At 40.0% G+C, this 15381-nt stretch overlaps 2 protein-coding genes across 2 annotated transcripts in view; one reads left to right on the top strand and one right to left on the bottom strand.

Annotated features, from left to right (window-relative positions):
- The window catches only part of PDCD10 (programmed cell death 10), a 47893-nt gene extending 42963 nt beyond the window's left edge, over positions 1 to 4930 (bottom strand). The window contains exon 1 of the mRNA XM_062212214.1: positions 4804 to 4930. The gene's annotated coding sequence lies outside the window, so the exon portion shown is untranslated. The remainder of the gene's footprint in view (positions 1 to 4803) is intronic.
- A 368-nt stretch (positions 4931 to 5298) lies between these two features.
- Positions 5299 to 15381, top strand: part of SERPINI1 (serpin family I member 1) — a 95720-nt gene continuing 85637 nt past the window's right edge. The window contains exon 1 of the mRNA XM_062178062.1: positions 5299 to 5740. The gene's annotated coding sequence lies outside the window, so the exon portion shown is untranslated. The remainder of the gene's footprint in view (positions 5741 to 15381) is intronic.

The raw sequence follows: 15381 nt of genomic DNA, 5'->3' as shown, positions 1-15381 counted from the left end.
CCATTTGGGGAGTGAACCAGCAGATGGAAGACCTTTCTCTTTGTCTCTCCTTCTCTAACTCTCTCTCAAACAAACAAAATCTTAAAAAAATAAAATAAAATAGTACATCAGTTCTATCTTCCACATAGTGGGTATGCTAGGTAAATACGAAAATTTTATCCACGATCCAAATGACATTAGAATTGACTTTTAAGAAAGTTAAGTTTAAGACTTAGAAAAGAATTATATTCAGTAACAAAAATGGGGAGGGTTATCAATTTTAAAGCCAAATACCAACAATCGCTTTTTCAGTATCTTGCGGAAAAGTGAATCAGAAAATCCACGAATATATATAAAGCTACAGCAAATTAGGGCTGTTGAATTTCTTCCATTACTGTGGTACTGTAACAGGCTATAAAATTTGTTTTCAAAACCAAAACCTAACAAAATGTATTCCTGAGATTTAGTCTGCATGTTTTTAGAATGCTGTTCTTTTTACTATTACAAGTCTCTTGACTTAAGGCAAATAACACATTACCTGAAGATCCTCTCAATAATAATGAATTTTTTCAAGAAGCCCAATATACAAGTTACTCTGAAACAAGAACTACTCAATTTCACAAAGTTACCTTACAGAAAGCAAGTGATTAATAAATATAAAATTGACAGGAAGATAGTTAACAACAACAAAAAAAAAAAAAAAAACAAGCAAGCAAACAAAAAGATAAAGAGACAAGGGAAAAAGCACCATCATTTCCACACAGAAAGCTCCCTATCCTGATTTCAGAAACCTCAAATACAAAATGAAGATCATTCTAAAATTTTTATTAAACATCTGTAAAGAATGCCTTTGTATCTATTTAAATTTCTTAAGCATGTTCCCACATGCTTCAATCCTTTATGCAGGCAGGAAGCTTATCTCTTTTATTCATTTCTGAATTTCTGTTTCTAGCAAAGTGACAGAAGCACTGTGAATGAATGTACTCATTTATTCATTCAGCAAATATTTACTGAACACTTACATTGTGCCATGTACCATTTAAGTACAGGAGTAGGATACACGACAAACCAGAGAGCCTGCTCAGGTAGCTTAAAGTCCAGTGAGGGAAACAAATATTTACCAAATAAATCAGAAATAATTAAGATCCTCTAGTGATGATGCCACAAAGCAGTAGAGTATAGTGAAGATACAGTGGAGACCTATTCTGGTTTTGGAAAGGAGCAGTTCAAGGTCAGGGAAGGCTCCCTTTAGGAATGACATTTAAAATGAAACTTGAAAATCGTGTCTAGGATTTGGTCAGATTTGAAAACAGCAAGAGAACAGTCCAGGCAGTGAGACACAACATGTGCCAAGGCCCTGAAGTCAGTAAGGACTTAAGTATTTAGTAACTGAAAGGCTTGACAAATGAGAAAGGCTGGAGAGCAAAGCAAAGGAGACAGAAGATATATTGTCAACAGTAAGTAAGAGTCAAAAGGGTTATAACCTTTGAACATTTAAGTAACATTATGTTTTTCTCACCAAAAGGAAATAATCTCAGAAACTAAGTCCTATTCCATAAGATTAAAGATGCAGTTAGAAGACCCAGATTACCCATGCCTTGTTCCCACCAGTTACGAGCTACATGACCTTGAGCAAGTCAACCCAACTGAATCTCTTCAGTCTGTTTAAAAAGGCACTCAACCTATGCCATCTACTGAGACTACAGTGATAAATACAACATAGCCTCTCTTCTTCTATCCGTAAACCCCAAAATGAGAACAAACGTGAATATCGGTAAGGTGCACACAGGTACACACATCACTCTCTTAATTATCCAATGTGCAAATGATCACTGTACTCAAGCATGTAGCTGGAAGATGATAAATATAAGAGAAACATCCCAATGACATTCCAGCAGAGGTGAAATATCAAAACTGAAATGAATCTCAGAGATAAAGAAAAATTAATGGTAAACTGAACCAAAAACAAAAACTGATATATGCTGAACAGGTATATTATATTAACTTCACTTATTTCCAAAAGTTCTCTAGTTCAAAAACTCTTTGCATAACCACACAGCAGCATGCCAAAAGTCAGAACTCATTTCACACCGTCCCCAACAAAAGCAAATATTTACACTGCCATCTAGAAAATGTATTAACAGTCTTGCTTACCACCACATAATGCATCTATGGTCTACTTAAACTACTTCACCTTTCTAATTTGACACAAAGCCTGTTAACTCCACACAATTTTCCATCTGTTTGGTTGACTCTCCCTTACAAGTGCACTATTTTGCTCATGGTGCTTATTATTCCCGATTTCAATTGATTCTATACTATCATACCTCTCCTTCTATTTTAAAGTTGTATCAATTTCAGCCGGCACCGTGGCTCAATAGGCTAATCCTCTGCCTGCGGCACCGACACACCGGGTTCTAGTCCCGGTCGGGGCGCCAGATTCTGTCCCGGTTGCCCCTCTTCCAGTCCAGCTCTCTGCTGTGCCCAGGGAATGCAGTGGAGGATGGCCCAAGTGCTTGGGCCCTGCACCCCAAGGGAGACCAGGAGAAGCACCTGGCTCCTGCCATCGGATCAGCGCGGTGCGCCGGCCGCAGTGCGCCAGCCGCGGCAGCCATTGGAGGGTGAACCAACGGCAAAGGAAGACCTTTCTCTCTGTCTCTCTCTCTCACTGTCCACTCTGCCTGTCAAAAAAAAAAAAAAAAAGTTGTATCAATTTCCAGACCACCTTAACTTCTATAATATGGGAATATGATACATTTGATCCTAGAAAATGTTGCTGCATTTAAAAATTACACACATTGTTAATATTAATAATTACAGTGTTCAAAATACAATGTATTTCAATGGTCAACTTAGAGGACAATAAACCATGACAGATGATTGCCAACTACAAATAGATTATTTATGAATATAAACTTAATCTGAAAAAATCCTGACATCAATGAACATATTCCTACATTTCTATTAAAAAAAAAACAAAACTATACAGTATTAATACTGAGGAGCTGTCCTGGGTCATAACAATTACAGGGGATAAGACTGGGAGAGGTGCAAGACTGGGAGAGGTGCATTAGTTTCTGCTCCATATGAAATATGTCCTGCTTTTCCATTCTTTAATACAAACTAAGAATGAATTAAAAGTCACAGACAGGGGCTGGCACTGCGGTGCTGCAGATTAAAGCCCTGGCCTGAAGCACCAGCAGCCCATATGGGTGCCAGTTCTGGTTCCAGCTGCTCCACTTCCGATCCAGCTCTCTGTTATGGACTAGGATAGCAGTAGAAGATGGCCCAAGTCTTTGGGGCCCTGCACCCACGTGGGAGACCTGGAGGAAGCTCCTGGCTTCGGATCAGCACAGCTCCAGCAGTTGTGGCCATCTGGGCAGTGAACTGTCAGATGGAAGACCTCTCTCTTAGCCTCTACCTCTCTCTGTAACTCTTTCAAATAAATAAAAATAAATCTTTAAAAAATTTTAAAAAATAAGTCACAGATGATGCTGAGAAAATTAAAATATGTAGGAGCCCGATTCTTTTATTTACACACACACACACACACACAGAATCAAAGATGGGAAAAGCAAATGAATCTCAAAAATGTTACCTCCAAGAAATGCAATGTTATCTTCTTTTCTAGTAATGAGCACACTAAACTCTCCTTAATGTTGCATTATTTGAAAGAAAAAAAAAAAAGTGTACAGTAAGTTTTGTGAAAGAATTCCATCCCCACTGTTCTCAGTTTTACAACATGAGAGTGGAAAAACCACCTAAGGCAGGAAGGGAAAGGAATATATCCTTTTAACAGTAAGGATGGAATACATTGTTTAAATGACTTTCCCCTATTTCACTATCTACTTTTAAAAATGGACTGTGGGAGAAGTCGATCGTTAATATAGCCCCAAGAAAGGACAAAATACGTAACTGATACTGATCCTTTTTATTTTTCCAAAAGGTCAGAGAAAAGTGCTTCAGTGAGGAATTTCACCCCAGTTTAGAAAAAAAGAGAAAAAGAAAAACCACTCTTCAATCACTCATAGTTTCTTAGAAATCCATAAAATACCATAACTTTGTCACTTCCTCCACCTTCCTCAAGAAACACGGCCCGTCTCCGCACTTTGTGTCCCGTTCAGCAGCTGGACTCCAACAGGACCAAGTCCCTGCCTGTGTGACCTTGGGCACGTCATTTACTCCCTCAATTTCTTCACCAGCATCCTGACGGGAAAGCTCTTCGAAAGCAGTTACAGCCGTAAACAAACCTATCTTGGGTATCACACCCTCAACAGGGCCGAGCGGTTCTGCTCACGGACCCCATCTCAAAACGCCCGGAATCCGCCCATCTGTCAACATTTGACTCTTCCTACTCCGTTCTCCTTTTCCTTCAAAGGGCATAACCCCAGTCACCCCCGAGCGAAGACTTCCAAGCACCACCCCCCTTTCCCAGCCACACTTAGGAAGCAAGGGGGAAACAGCAGCCTCACCTCTCCCGCCCCAAGCCACACCTTCGGAGGACCCCACCCCAGGCACATCCGCCCTCTCTCCTCTCGGGGGGAACCAGAGGCCAACCTCGCCCTTCCCCTCCGCCCCCACCTAGAGCACACTTCCTGGAGGCGTCCAGGCCCGAGCGGGGCGGGCAGGCGGCATTTACAAACCCGCTTTACGCCACTCGCGTAGGGTAACCTCGCTTACGCCCATAGGGCCCCGCTCCCAGCCCCGTCCGCTCCGCCAGCCAGAACCAAGCCCGGGTGCCTCAGCCCCGGCCCCTGTGTGACCCCAGACCTCTTCCACCCCGCGCGGAGAAACGGGGAGAGGGGCAGAACACCCGCACCTTACCGGCAACTGAGGCACTGACTTCACTTCCCACCTTTGGAGCCCTCTTCAACTCCCGGATCAATTCACTCCGGCGACGCCGGAAGGACCCGAGAGGAACCAGGCGTTGTCCGGAATCCTGCCCAGCCGGAGAGGCGCAGTGGCCTATGGGGACTCGTAGTCTCGCTCGCCGGCGTCGTCTGCAATTCCTGCGCTCCTAGGACTACACTTCCCGGCAGGCCATGCGGCAGAGCCTAAGGCGATGGGTGGGGACACTCGTAGCCAATAGTAGGAGAGTTCCCGGCCTTTGCGGGAGGAGGTGAGAGGGAGAGAGAGGGTGCAAGGCTAGGGGAGGAAGGGCGGGGCCGGCTCTCACCTGCGCCAATCAGGGTGCAGGGTCGGCCCCGTAGGCGCCTCACCCATGGAGGGGGCGGGCTGGCGGAGCAGAGGGCGGAAGCGGGTGGGGGGGCCCGAGGTAGGGAACGTGGGGCCGGTGGGATGGGACTGCCGCGCGGGCAGACAGGGAGCCTGGAGTGCAGGGAGTGCGGGGACGCTCCGCGGCCGGGATAAGCAGCTCCGCCGAGCCCCAGACCCGCGGGTTGGGGAGCGATGGGCTGAGCCTGGGCTAGGCAGAGAACAAGTCCAGGTGTGAGAGCGGGGAGAGGGCGGGAGGAAAGGGGGGCCCCCAGTGCGAGGGAAGCGGCTGGAGCAGCTTCCAAAGTGCAGGGAGCGGGGAGGGACCCGGGCGGCAGCAGCAGGAACAGCAGGGGGAGGAGCAACAGCTGCCCAGTTCGCCAACTGGAGAAGGGAGAGGCGGAGCTTGGGTCCCTGTGGAAGCCGAAGGCGCAGCCTGGACCGTAGTTTCCCAGGAGAGACCCGAGCAGGAACGGGAGCTGAGCGGAGTGCAGCCCCTTCGAGCCTCAGCTCCAGCCGTCCGCCGAGGGTGGCAGGTGTGCGGGAGGTAAGCGTGGGCGCGTGTTCCGGGGCGTCCGCACACTGCCCGGGAGGAAGCGTCTTTGCACAGCGATTGCAGCAGGGCACAGCTCAGACCGTCTGCCTTCGGCTGGAAAAACCGGGGCAAACCCTTTCGGGTGAAAGGTGCACATTTTTGGACTTTGAGGAGGGGGAAAAAAAAAAAGAAATGTCGCTTGACCCTGGGTATAAAGGGTGTGGTTAGTGTTTTTGGTTTGAGTTGCACGATGCAAACTGTTGTGGGAGGTCTCGAGATCGAGGGAACCCCTACTGATTGAGGACAGGGTGGACGGTATTCTGGATTGGTACGTAGCTGGTAAAAAGCAAACGTCTCATCGCTGATACAGAATTACTTCCGAACTGTATCCCTAGAAAATAACTTTGCGTTCTTCTTCAGCGTCTGCGGGTACGTTGGATGCTGAGATTGTCCGCTGCGGACCTGTTATCCAAGGTGGTTGTAATGCAGGTCCGTAGAATTCCGAGATCTGTATTAAGCTAATGCAGTCAGGAACAGCGGGATAGGATGGGTGCTCCCTGAACCTGTGGGAAGTATAACTTTTGCCAGTAATAGTGTAAAAATGTGTTTTAGAGGATGGGCTCTTAGCTTTCCTTCCAGCGACTCTGGGATATTGGAACAAAGACCTGGACTCAGCCTACAGTGGGAACATATGGTGTACATCATTGCTGCTCCTTATTCGCGCATTTGTGTCCAGTGATATGTGTACATTTCAAAAAACAAGAGGACAAGGAAAGCTGTCTGAGGATCTTTTCTGTGTTTAGTGCGTATGTGCTAAATGTTTACCCTTTGTGTGAATTATGATGGGTTCAGGTTAAAAACATAAAATAAGAGTTTATTCTCGGAATTAAGCCATGTGTATATTTCTTTGAATGTAATTATAATAGTACTATGGGTGGAAATATGGTGTAGATGGAAATATGCTGAAGATGAAAGGTGCATCTAGCTTTGTGAAACTGACAAAAATTGCAGGCTTTTCTCTTTAGAAAAGTAGTAGGATCTATGTGGTGAGTTCATTTTCATTTTCTTTTTGTTACAGAGTTCCCCAGATTACATGGCTTTTAATCATAGTAGGGTATTGCAGCACATTTTGTTCTGAAATGCCTTTACTGTAATAGTTGTATATTTCAGTCTGGGAATACTTTAATCTAGGTTTTTTTGAACTAGGGTCAATAAAATGTAATTATTTTTTATTTTTAAGTTTTCCTGATTTACCTAGGATTTTCAATTTTATTTTTGTACTGCACACAACATTTGTTTTTGAAAAGAAATGGCTCAAAGGAATTCTCTGTTTAAAGTTCAGTCCTACTGAGTGCTACTACTGAAAAGCTTAAGTGACTTACCAGTATATACATACTCCATCTTTCCCACACTCACACTGCAGAACTATGGAGAATAGCAAAATAGCTGCTCTTAGATTGACCCGGAGCTGATCAGGTAAGTATTAGCAGCAACAAAGAGCTTAGGAGAATGAAAAAGCAACTGTAGCCACTAAAATTAGCAGCCATGGTAAGAGTCAGATTTTTATCTTTGCTACACCATTGGAGAATCTTATTAAGCCACATAGCTGCTATGACTCTGTAAAATTATTTTGGTAGGAAAAACTGGGTACTAGGGTTTAGTGAGGCTTGGAAAAAAGATCACATTTGCCCTTGTTATTTGTGATTAAGTGGATTGTCCTGAATCAGAATCTTCTATTCTCTTGTAGTCTGTACTACTAATTCATTTTATGAAACTCAATATTTACTGTAGCCAGGTTATTTCCCTCATGTAATAGTAATAGTAATGATAATTCATTTTATACTGGCAACGGAGTTCTTACAAAGCCTTTGTCAAAAGGTATTTTTGCAAGAGTTTTGTTGATAATAACCAAGCATATGAATAGAAAATAAGTATCAAAAGGTTGAAATTCAGATATACTTTGAAGCCCAACTCTTTATAGGTCTTCTGCTCTGAGGTATATATGAAGACAAGAATCTCATCAGAAAGGAATGAATTTGTAGTAAGGTACTGAATTTTTCACGTTTTTCCGAGGTTTTGATCCTTTTTATTGTGTCAATTAGAGAAATTGGGTTGTTGTGTCTTTTGAGAGTAAGAATATCACACTTTTATGTGAGAGAAAAACATTAGCAGTGTATTGTGCTTAGACATTTGTTTATTACCTTGAACTCTTGACTGCTCTTAATTGATATTCACATTCCATCTTCAACTTTTCTTGATTGATATTGAGAAGTTCACTATATATCACTTTATAAGTAAATATAAAATAATACCTATGTTAAAAGCATATTTACATATTTTCTTGATTTTTGCTGCTGCATTTGTCTATCAGTGAATATATGATATGTAGAGAAGGAAAAGCCACAGAGTACAGAATGTCTCTCTTGAATGGAAATTGCTCTGATGTTATTCTTTATCCAAGACTTGGTTAATTTCAAATTACAGTATATCTTGGATTCATCTTTCAATTTAAAATTCTGACTCAAAGCTGATTGAGTAAAAATAATTGAGTAGCATAGGTTTCCAACAGGAGGATTCACTGATGCATGCAGCATGAAAGAACAAGCTATAAGTGGTCAAATTCTAAGGGTTTTGGTGAGGAGAGACAGGAGGGTAGACGTGAAGAAAGCTGAGAAACATACCCTCAGCAAGAATGAAAAGCGATGTGATACTTTTTGTTAAATGCCTGTGAGGGATTCCATGCCCTTTTCATTGCATTCATTGATTTCTAGAGACTACATCCCGTGGCTGGAGACATTATTTCAGAATTTTCATTTTAGCTGGAATAGAGTGATATTAATTCTTTAGATTTTGAGTAATCATAGGAATCATAGGTTATTAAAGTATTAAAGATTCTATATGTATGCATTCAGTTGTAAGTAAACATCATTCATAAAAATGTGAAAATGAAGTGAAAAGCTGAAGTAGTATTTTCCATCTTATAATAGAGATACTTGAACCAGAGAAGAATGAGCCAGAGAGCCCTTTCCTTTGATTTTCTGTTGTTTTCCTGCCCCTTTCTTCTTGAATTTTTTCCATCCCTTCCTTTCTTCCCTTCTTGCTTTGTGTAAATTCATAAGATTAAAGGAATCATGATCAACTTTTTTGTTTGTTTTGTTTTGTTTTTAATCTTACCTTTAATATTTCCAGAATTTAGTCTTTAAAGTTTGGAAATTTCATGTAACAAAATTATTAGCTCCTAGAAACCACATATGTTTTTCTCTCTGGCTAGTCTTGAGCATTTTATGTCATGCTCAGCATAACCACTTACTGAATTAGAACTGTTGGCCAACAATAATGTATACCTTGATATATTTTGCACTTTGATAGACCAGAGTCAGTTGACCTCACAGAAGGATTACTATGCTTAAATCTTTCTAAGAATGTCCTGTTCTACTTAGCTTTTGCAAAAGTATTGATTGAACAAAATTTGATTCAGAGTGTGGGTACCATGAAGACATCATAACTTTGAGTGTCAGTATTTTTAGATTCATCTCAGAGATAGGAAACATGGATGAGAGGAAAGGGCTCTCCTACTGGTGGCATCCTAAGTCTACATTATATAGCCAGGGAATCACAGACATGGGCTTACCACCATGTAACCTTAGGTCACTGAAGATACTATGTTTATTGAAGCTTACCTTGAGAAAGCACATTTCATTCTATAAATACCGAATTTGTCCTTCCATTTTTCTGTTAAGCCTCCACCATAAAAGACGTTAGACTGATTTTGTTTAAGTGCATGTGGAGTTGGGCATTTATTGTTTTTGCATTTGACCTTCCAGAAGTAAATTAATCTGACTAGTGTTAGAATTAAGAATTCAGTATGTTTTCTCCCTCATGATTTGAAGACCTGAACAGTTCTAGTTCACTGTTCTTTAATTCTTTCTAGTGAAATTAATAGAGGCAGATATTTCACTGTTTTTGTTCGCTTTTTTAGCTTACTTAACACTAGCATGCTGATGGCTACGGATTGGTTGAGAACTGATGATTAATCTTCCTCGTTCATATTCCTTTGGCTTTATTCTGAATGGTTAGCACTGTGCTTTGTGTAGTTAGCTGAGTTCATAACTGTCTTCTTCACCAGATACGTAGTCTCTTTAAAACTGAGATTCATTGACCTTTGGACTTAACCTTGAGAGTCTTATACATGGTCCACATCGTGTAGGTTGCAGCGGTTTAACTGTTTGGCAACCAATAATGAAGCATCAGTTTTACAAACAAGTACAATTAGAAGAATGAATTTTTCTCAAACATATGTTTTAGGACCAGATTTAGTCCTGTGCCCACAACAGTTGCTGATATTATAGTTCTGAATGAATAGAGCAAAGAATGCTATTAACTGCAGCCTTGTATCCATGTATGTGCTACCATTGGAATTTTGGTGGTCTCTTCTGTCTTTGCATCTAAAATTCTGCTGACTTTAAGTAACATCTGCTACACACATACTTTTTTATGCCTTTTTTTACTTAACACATAGAAATAAAGACAAAAAAGCAGATGAATGTAGTATGAGGCTTTATCTTAACTAAAAATTAACTGGTATTGAATGTTCTATTTTTAGTTAAATAGTTACTAATGGTTAATAAACCTGAGTCACAAGGGTATATTTCATCTTTGGGCCATTTTAGGGAAGAGATACATTTTAAGAGCAGGTGTTAATGGCCCTCACTGCTGGCCTTCAGTGCAGCTGAACTGCTGAAGCTTGCATGGTTCCTGCAGCTCCAGCCACTGCTTGGAGGCCCCCTTCTGGTTCGATTTAGGAAAAGAACCTTCTGAGCTCCTCACAGCTCTTAATTTAGTGTGCAAAAGAAAGCTGATGGAATTTATTTTGATTTAATAACCTCATTTTCCTAAGTGTATTGTTTTTCCCAGACATATCTCACACCAGAGTTCCCAGTAGCAGGAGCTCAAATGTCACAAAATGATTTATATAGCACAACCTAGCAATTCAATGAGTACTAATCAACTTGTAGTCCATTTCTCCCCAGCATCTTGGATTTTTTTCAGTGCAGCTGAAAGAGCTCACTGGAACACTTCAGATATTTTATCTATATTGATTATTTCTGTCATTTCTAGATAACCTAAGTTTTGTTGTTTGCTTTTAGGTATTTTAACCCTACTTAACCTGAAAAGCTAATTTGATTGGTTTTTCCCCCTACCTTTCAGTAATTTGATATACATATTGTATTTTGATGTTTAATTTTTGTGTACTTCACAAAGTATTTTAAGATCGTTTAAGCAATTAATGTTTATTAAGAGAAATCAACCTTCCAGTTAAGAAACTACTGCCTAGTATCCTAAATTGCTTACAGATATTAAATCATATATTCCATGTCTAGGGAAGATTAAAACTATCTTATATCATAAGTCCTTTGACATATAATACTAGATGACATTTGTATAGTACCATCATTCTCACAGCTACTTAACATTGGAATAATTTTTGTTTGGGTTAAATCAGGAACATTTTAAAAGTCATATGATGAATTCTTGAGCATAATGTATAGCAAGTTGAAGTAAGAAAAGTAATTCTGTATTTCAAAGTTTCTGCTATGTTTGTAAAGCCCTAATAATATTAATAAAATTAACATTTTAAAAGATTTGAAAAGAAAACTTCAGGATTATCTTGAAAGCATTTTATTCCTCACATTATGTGACTCCAAACTGAATAATAATTTTAAAAATAGCTTTAAATTATACATCACTTAGCAGTGCTTTCAGCTGCAAGTTTTAGGCACACTAACATAAAACAATAGGGTTTTTTTTTTTTTCTAGAATAAGAATTCTAAATTCTAGAATTTAGAGCTTTCTGTAAGATAGTTACTTCTGCTATTCTAGATATCACATTCTAGTTGGAGGAAAGAAGAAGGTGGACTGGCTATACCTATTGAGTCTTTCTCTTAATCAGGAGATAAAATCTTTCCTGAAGACTTCTAGCAAAAGCCCTCTGTGCGCTTCCTGGCCCGCGTCATGTGGCTACCCCTAGGTTTAAGGGTTGTGAGACAGGAAGGACTTTTCACCTCTGTGATTAGGTGGAGTCAGGAGCAGGGAACAGAGGTTTGAAAATAACTTTTGCATATCTGTCTATAGGCTCTGTCATAGTCTGATTAAAACCATGTTAACTTTAAATTTTGTTTGTCTCCTTCTATAAACTTGCTGCTGTTTTTTTGTGTATTTAATTGGGTTTTGGGGTTTTGTTTTATTTGATAGAAGATTACCAAATTTCAGCTTTCTAAAGGCATTCCTTGGAGACCAATGTTATCTTTGGTACAAGGCCACTTGTATAAATATTTTTCTGTAAAATTTGATTATTCTGTTTTACATCTGCTTTACACCTTAAGATATTCAAGAATCTGTTTGTATAGATAGCACTAAAATATGAATATAATGCAAATGAAAGAAAAATTGAATGTTAGGTAATCCTTTTAGGAAGATTTGCATAGCTTCCAGACAAAAGAAAATCAGGCATTGTTCCCTAAAGCAAAACTCACTCAAAAAATGTGTTACTCTGGAAAATGGTGTTATTATCTGATACTAAAATGTGAAAAATACTGTCAACATCCATAGGATGATTATTACCTTAAAGTATGACTCATTAATAGTATGACACATTTTGGACTTAGGATTTTGATGAATTATGATTCCCTGAGATAGGAAAGCGCAACAGGGAGAATGAAACAAATACATTGATTTTCATTTCCGCTGCCTGGAAACTTCAGACTCAAGGATGTTGATCTTAGAAGCCTGACTGTCTTGCAGTTGTCTTTGCAGCTCCGTATTGATACTTTTCATTGTCTAGTTTTTTTTTTTTTTAACTTTTATTTAATGAATATAAATTTCCAGTGTACAGTTTATGGATTACAATGGCTTCCCCCTCCCATAACTTCCCTCCCACCCACAACCCTCCCCTCTCCCGCTCCCTCTCCCCTTCCATTCACATCAAGATTCATTTGCAATTCTCTTTATATACAGAAGATCAATTTAGTATAAAGATTTCAACAGTTTGCACCCACATAGAAACACAAAGTGAAACATACTGTTTGAGAACTAGTTATAGCATTAAATCAAAATGTACAGCACATTATGGACAGAGATCCCACATGAGGAGCAAGTGCACAGTGACTCCTGTTGTTAACCCAACAAATTGACACTCTAGTTTATGGTGCCAGTAACCACCCTAGGCTGTCGTCATGAGTTGCCAAGGCTATGGAAGCCTTCCAAGTTTGCCGACTCTGATCATATTTAGACAAGGTCATAAAAGACAGGGTGAGGATAGTAACCAATAATCCTAAGAGAGGCATTAACCAGGTCTGAACAATTATACAGCATTAAGTGGGGAAGAGGACCATCAGTACACACAGGTTGGGAGTAGAGCCATTGGTGGTAGAGTAGAGGTTATGATTACAAAGAAATGAGGCCCAAGTGCACTAGACAGGGCCTAGAACAAAGGACAGAGTCATTATTAGAGGAGCTAAGAAAGGTGCTGTCTAAGCTACAATTAAGTTTTCTGATTGAGAGGCAAGTAGAACCTGACAGAAGGGGCTTGATAATAATCTGGTGGGCTTTAGGCCTTGTAAGTTAAGAGGCCCAGACCTATCTATCTCTTCACTTGGGGTATATCCTAAGGGAGGTGTGAACCTCCTAGGGGAAGGCACTCTGTTGACTTTCATTACTTGGCTGGCCTGGGAGGAGAGCTGGCCAGGTAAAGGCAGGTGGCATCTCTAACAGGAAATTTACAGTTCTGCCTTCAATGTTGCTGACCCTACTTGGCCGTCCCCTCAGCTGCAGTGGTCACTTTGGAAGTTGGGCTGAGTGAAGGGCTTTTCAGCTTAGAGCCAATAAGATCTGTGGCTCTGACCTGGGCATCCTTCGACTCCAGGGCAGGTCCATTTCCAGTGATCCAACTCTTGGCAGAGCTGCCAGGGCTCTTCACAAGTTGACTTCTGCTGAAGCCCAGGCTTACCACATTGAAAGCCACTGCAGTGGACTGGCCTGTTGGGTCTCCTTGAGGGCAGATCACTGTACAGATCAGCCATTTATAGGCCTGCCACCCATTGCTTCTGATGTCTAGCTTTCTTTTCCTCCTGGTTTGTGTTAAAACAGACCAGAGGATGCAAGTCAAGGGAGTGCCCGTGTCCCATTTCTAATCTTCGGTGGCTTGAACTACAAGTCTATAGTCACAGGCATGTTCTGTAGTAGTTTTTCTAAGGTAGACAATGCCCATGAGGAAAATTATATTCTCACTTTAAAACTTTCTTTCCCTTTGGTCTGAAAGGGAGGTTTTTTTTCTACTTACTGTATACTTCACTGATGGCGAAGTAAATCTAGCTATGAGATTATTATTTAAGTTCTTATTTTGCCTATGCTATTACAGAAAATTGTTAGCCATCTCTTTTATAAGGTCTAAAGATTAAATTGTGCGTCCTACAGATTCCTTCATAATAGAATTAGTTTCCTACCTTGAAGAGAATAGAGAAATGAAAGAACAAGTTGGGCTTAGAATAGAGAAATGAGGGAGCAAGTCCTAGATCGCTTGCTGACAATAGCAATATCACATGAGTACTTAGCAAACCGTTTCAACCATTAGATAACAACTTAAGAAAACATTTACCAGAAGGTCCAATGCCTTCTATAAATTTTAAGAATCATGTATTTGAAAACACCTCTTAAATATCTAACATGGTGTAGTTTGTTTAACCAGTAAACTTAAGCACAACCATATAAAATGATAATTTGTGTGACCTGAATCTCTGTATCATATGTTTTAAACTTGTTAGTAGAAAGAAACTAAAATCATTGTCTAGTTTTTACTGGACTCCTTTAGTGAGTGGCTTAATTGGGATAAAACTCTTCACATACGGTCACTTGTAGATTTCAGAACTTTTCCGTAGTCAATTTGTATCATAGGTTTTGGGTGCTATAGAGAAATATAACAAAATATATGAAGTCCCTTATTGCTTGGCATAATCTTTTGTCAATCTAGTTAGCAAAGAAAACATTGTAGGGTAGGTTTATAGAAAAACAAGAATGTGTGGCTTAAGGCTGTGATAATATTGTGTAAGTCCAGAAGCAGAAGAAATTGATATATACTATAGTCAGGGAAGGCTTTGAGGAAGAATTAAGGCAAAGTGCTATCTTGGTTGATTGCAAGAAATGACAAGCCATGCCCTGCAAGCACACTACCTTTGTTTGTAAATAGTTTTAATGGAACACAGCTTTCCTGCTCATTTACATATTGTTTATACTGCTCTCTCACTACAACAGCAAGGTTGAGTCATTGAGATGAAACCTGACTGGCCCATAAGCCTAAGATAGTTCCTGTCTGGCCCTATTAAAAAAGTTTGTCAACCACTGGTTCAGCTCTTCCTTCAGATAAAACTGTGTTCAAATTTTTATTTTATAATGACTAGCTGTATGATACTATGTTAATTAATCTCTCTAAACCTTGATTTTGTGATATGTAACTTGATTCAAAGATTGTTTAGATTGATAGAATGAGATTTCCCAGAGAGTGCATTGCCCAGTAGCTGGCATGTAGTAAATGCTTGTTAAATGTTAGTTTATTTAATGTTAGATTTTCTCTTACTATGATTTATTATTTTGAGTTATGA

Source organism: Lepus europaeus, chromosome 2, assembly GCF_033115175.1.
Source record: "Lepus europaeus isolate LE1 chromosome 2, mLepTim1.pri, whole genome shotgun sequence".
In the NCBI taxonomy this organism is placed as follows: Eukaryota; Metazoa; Chordata; class Mammalia; order Lagomorpha; family Leporidae; genus Lepus; species Lepus europaeus.
Note: the sequence above shows the minus strand (reverse complement) of the source record. Positions and strands in the feature narration are given on the sequence as shown.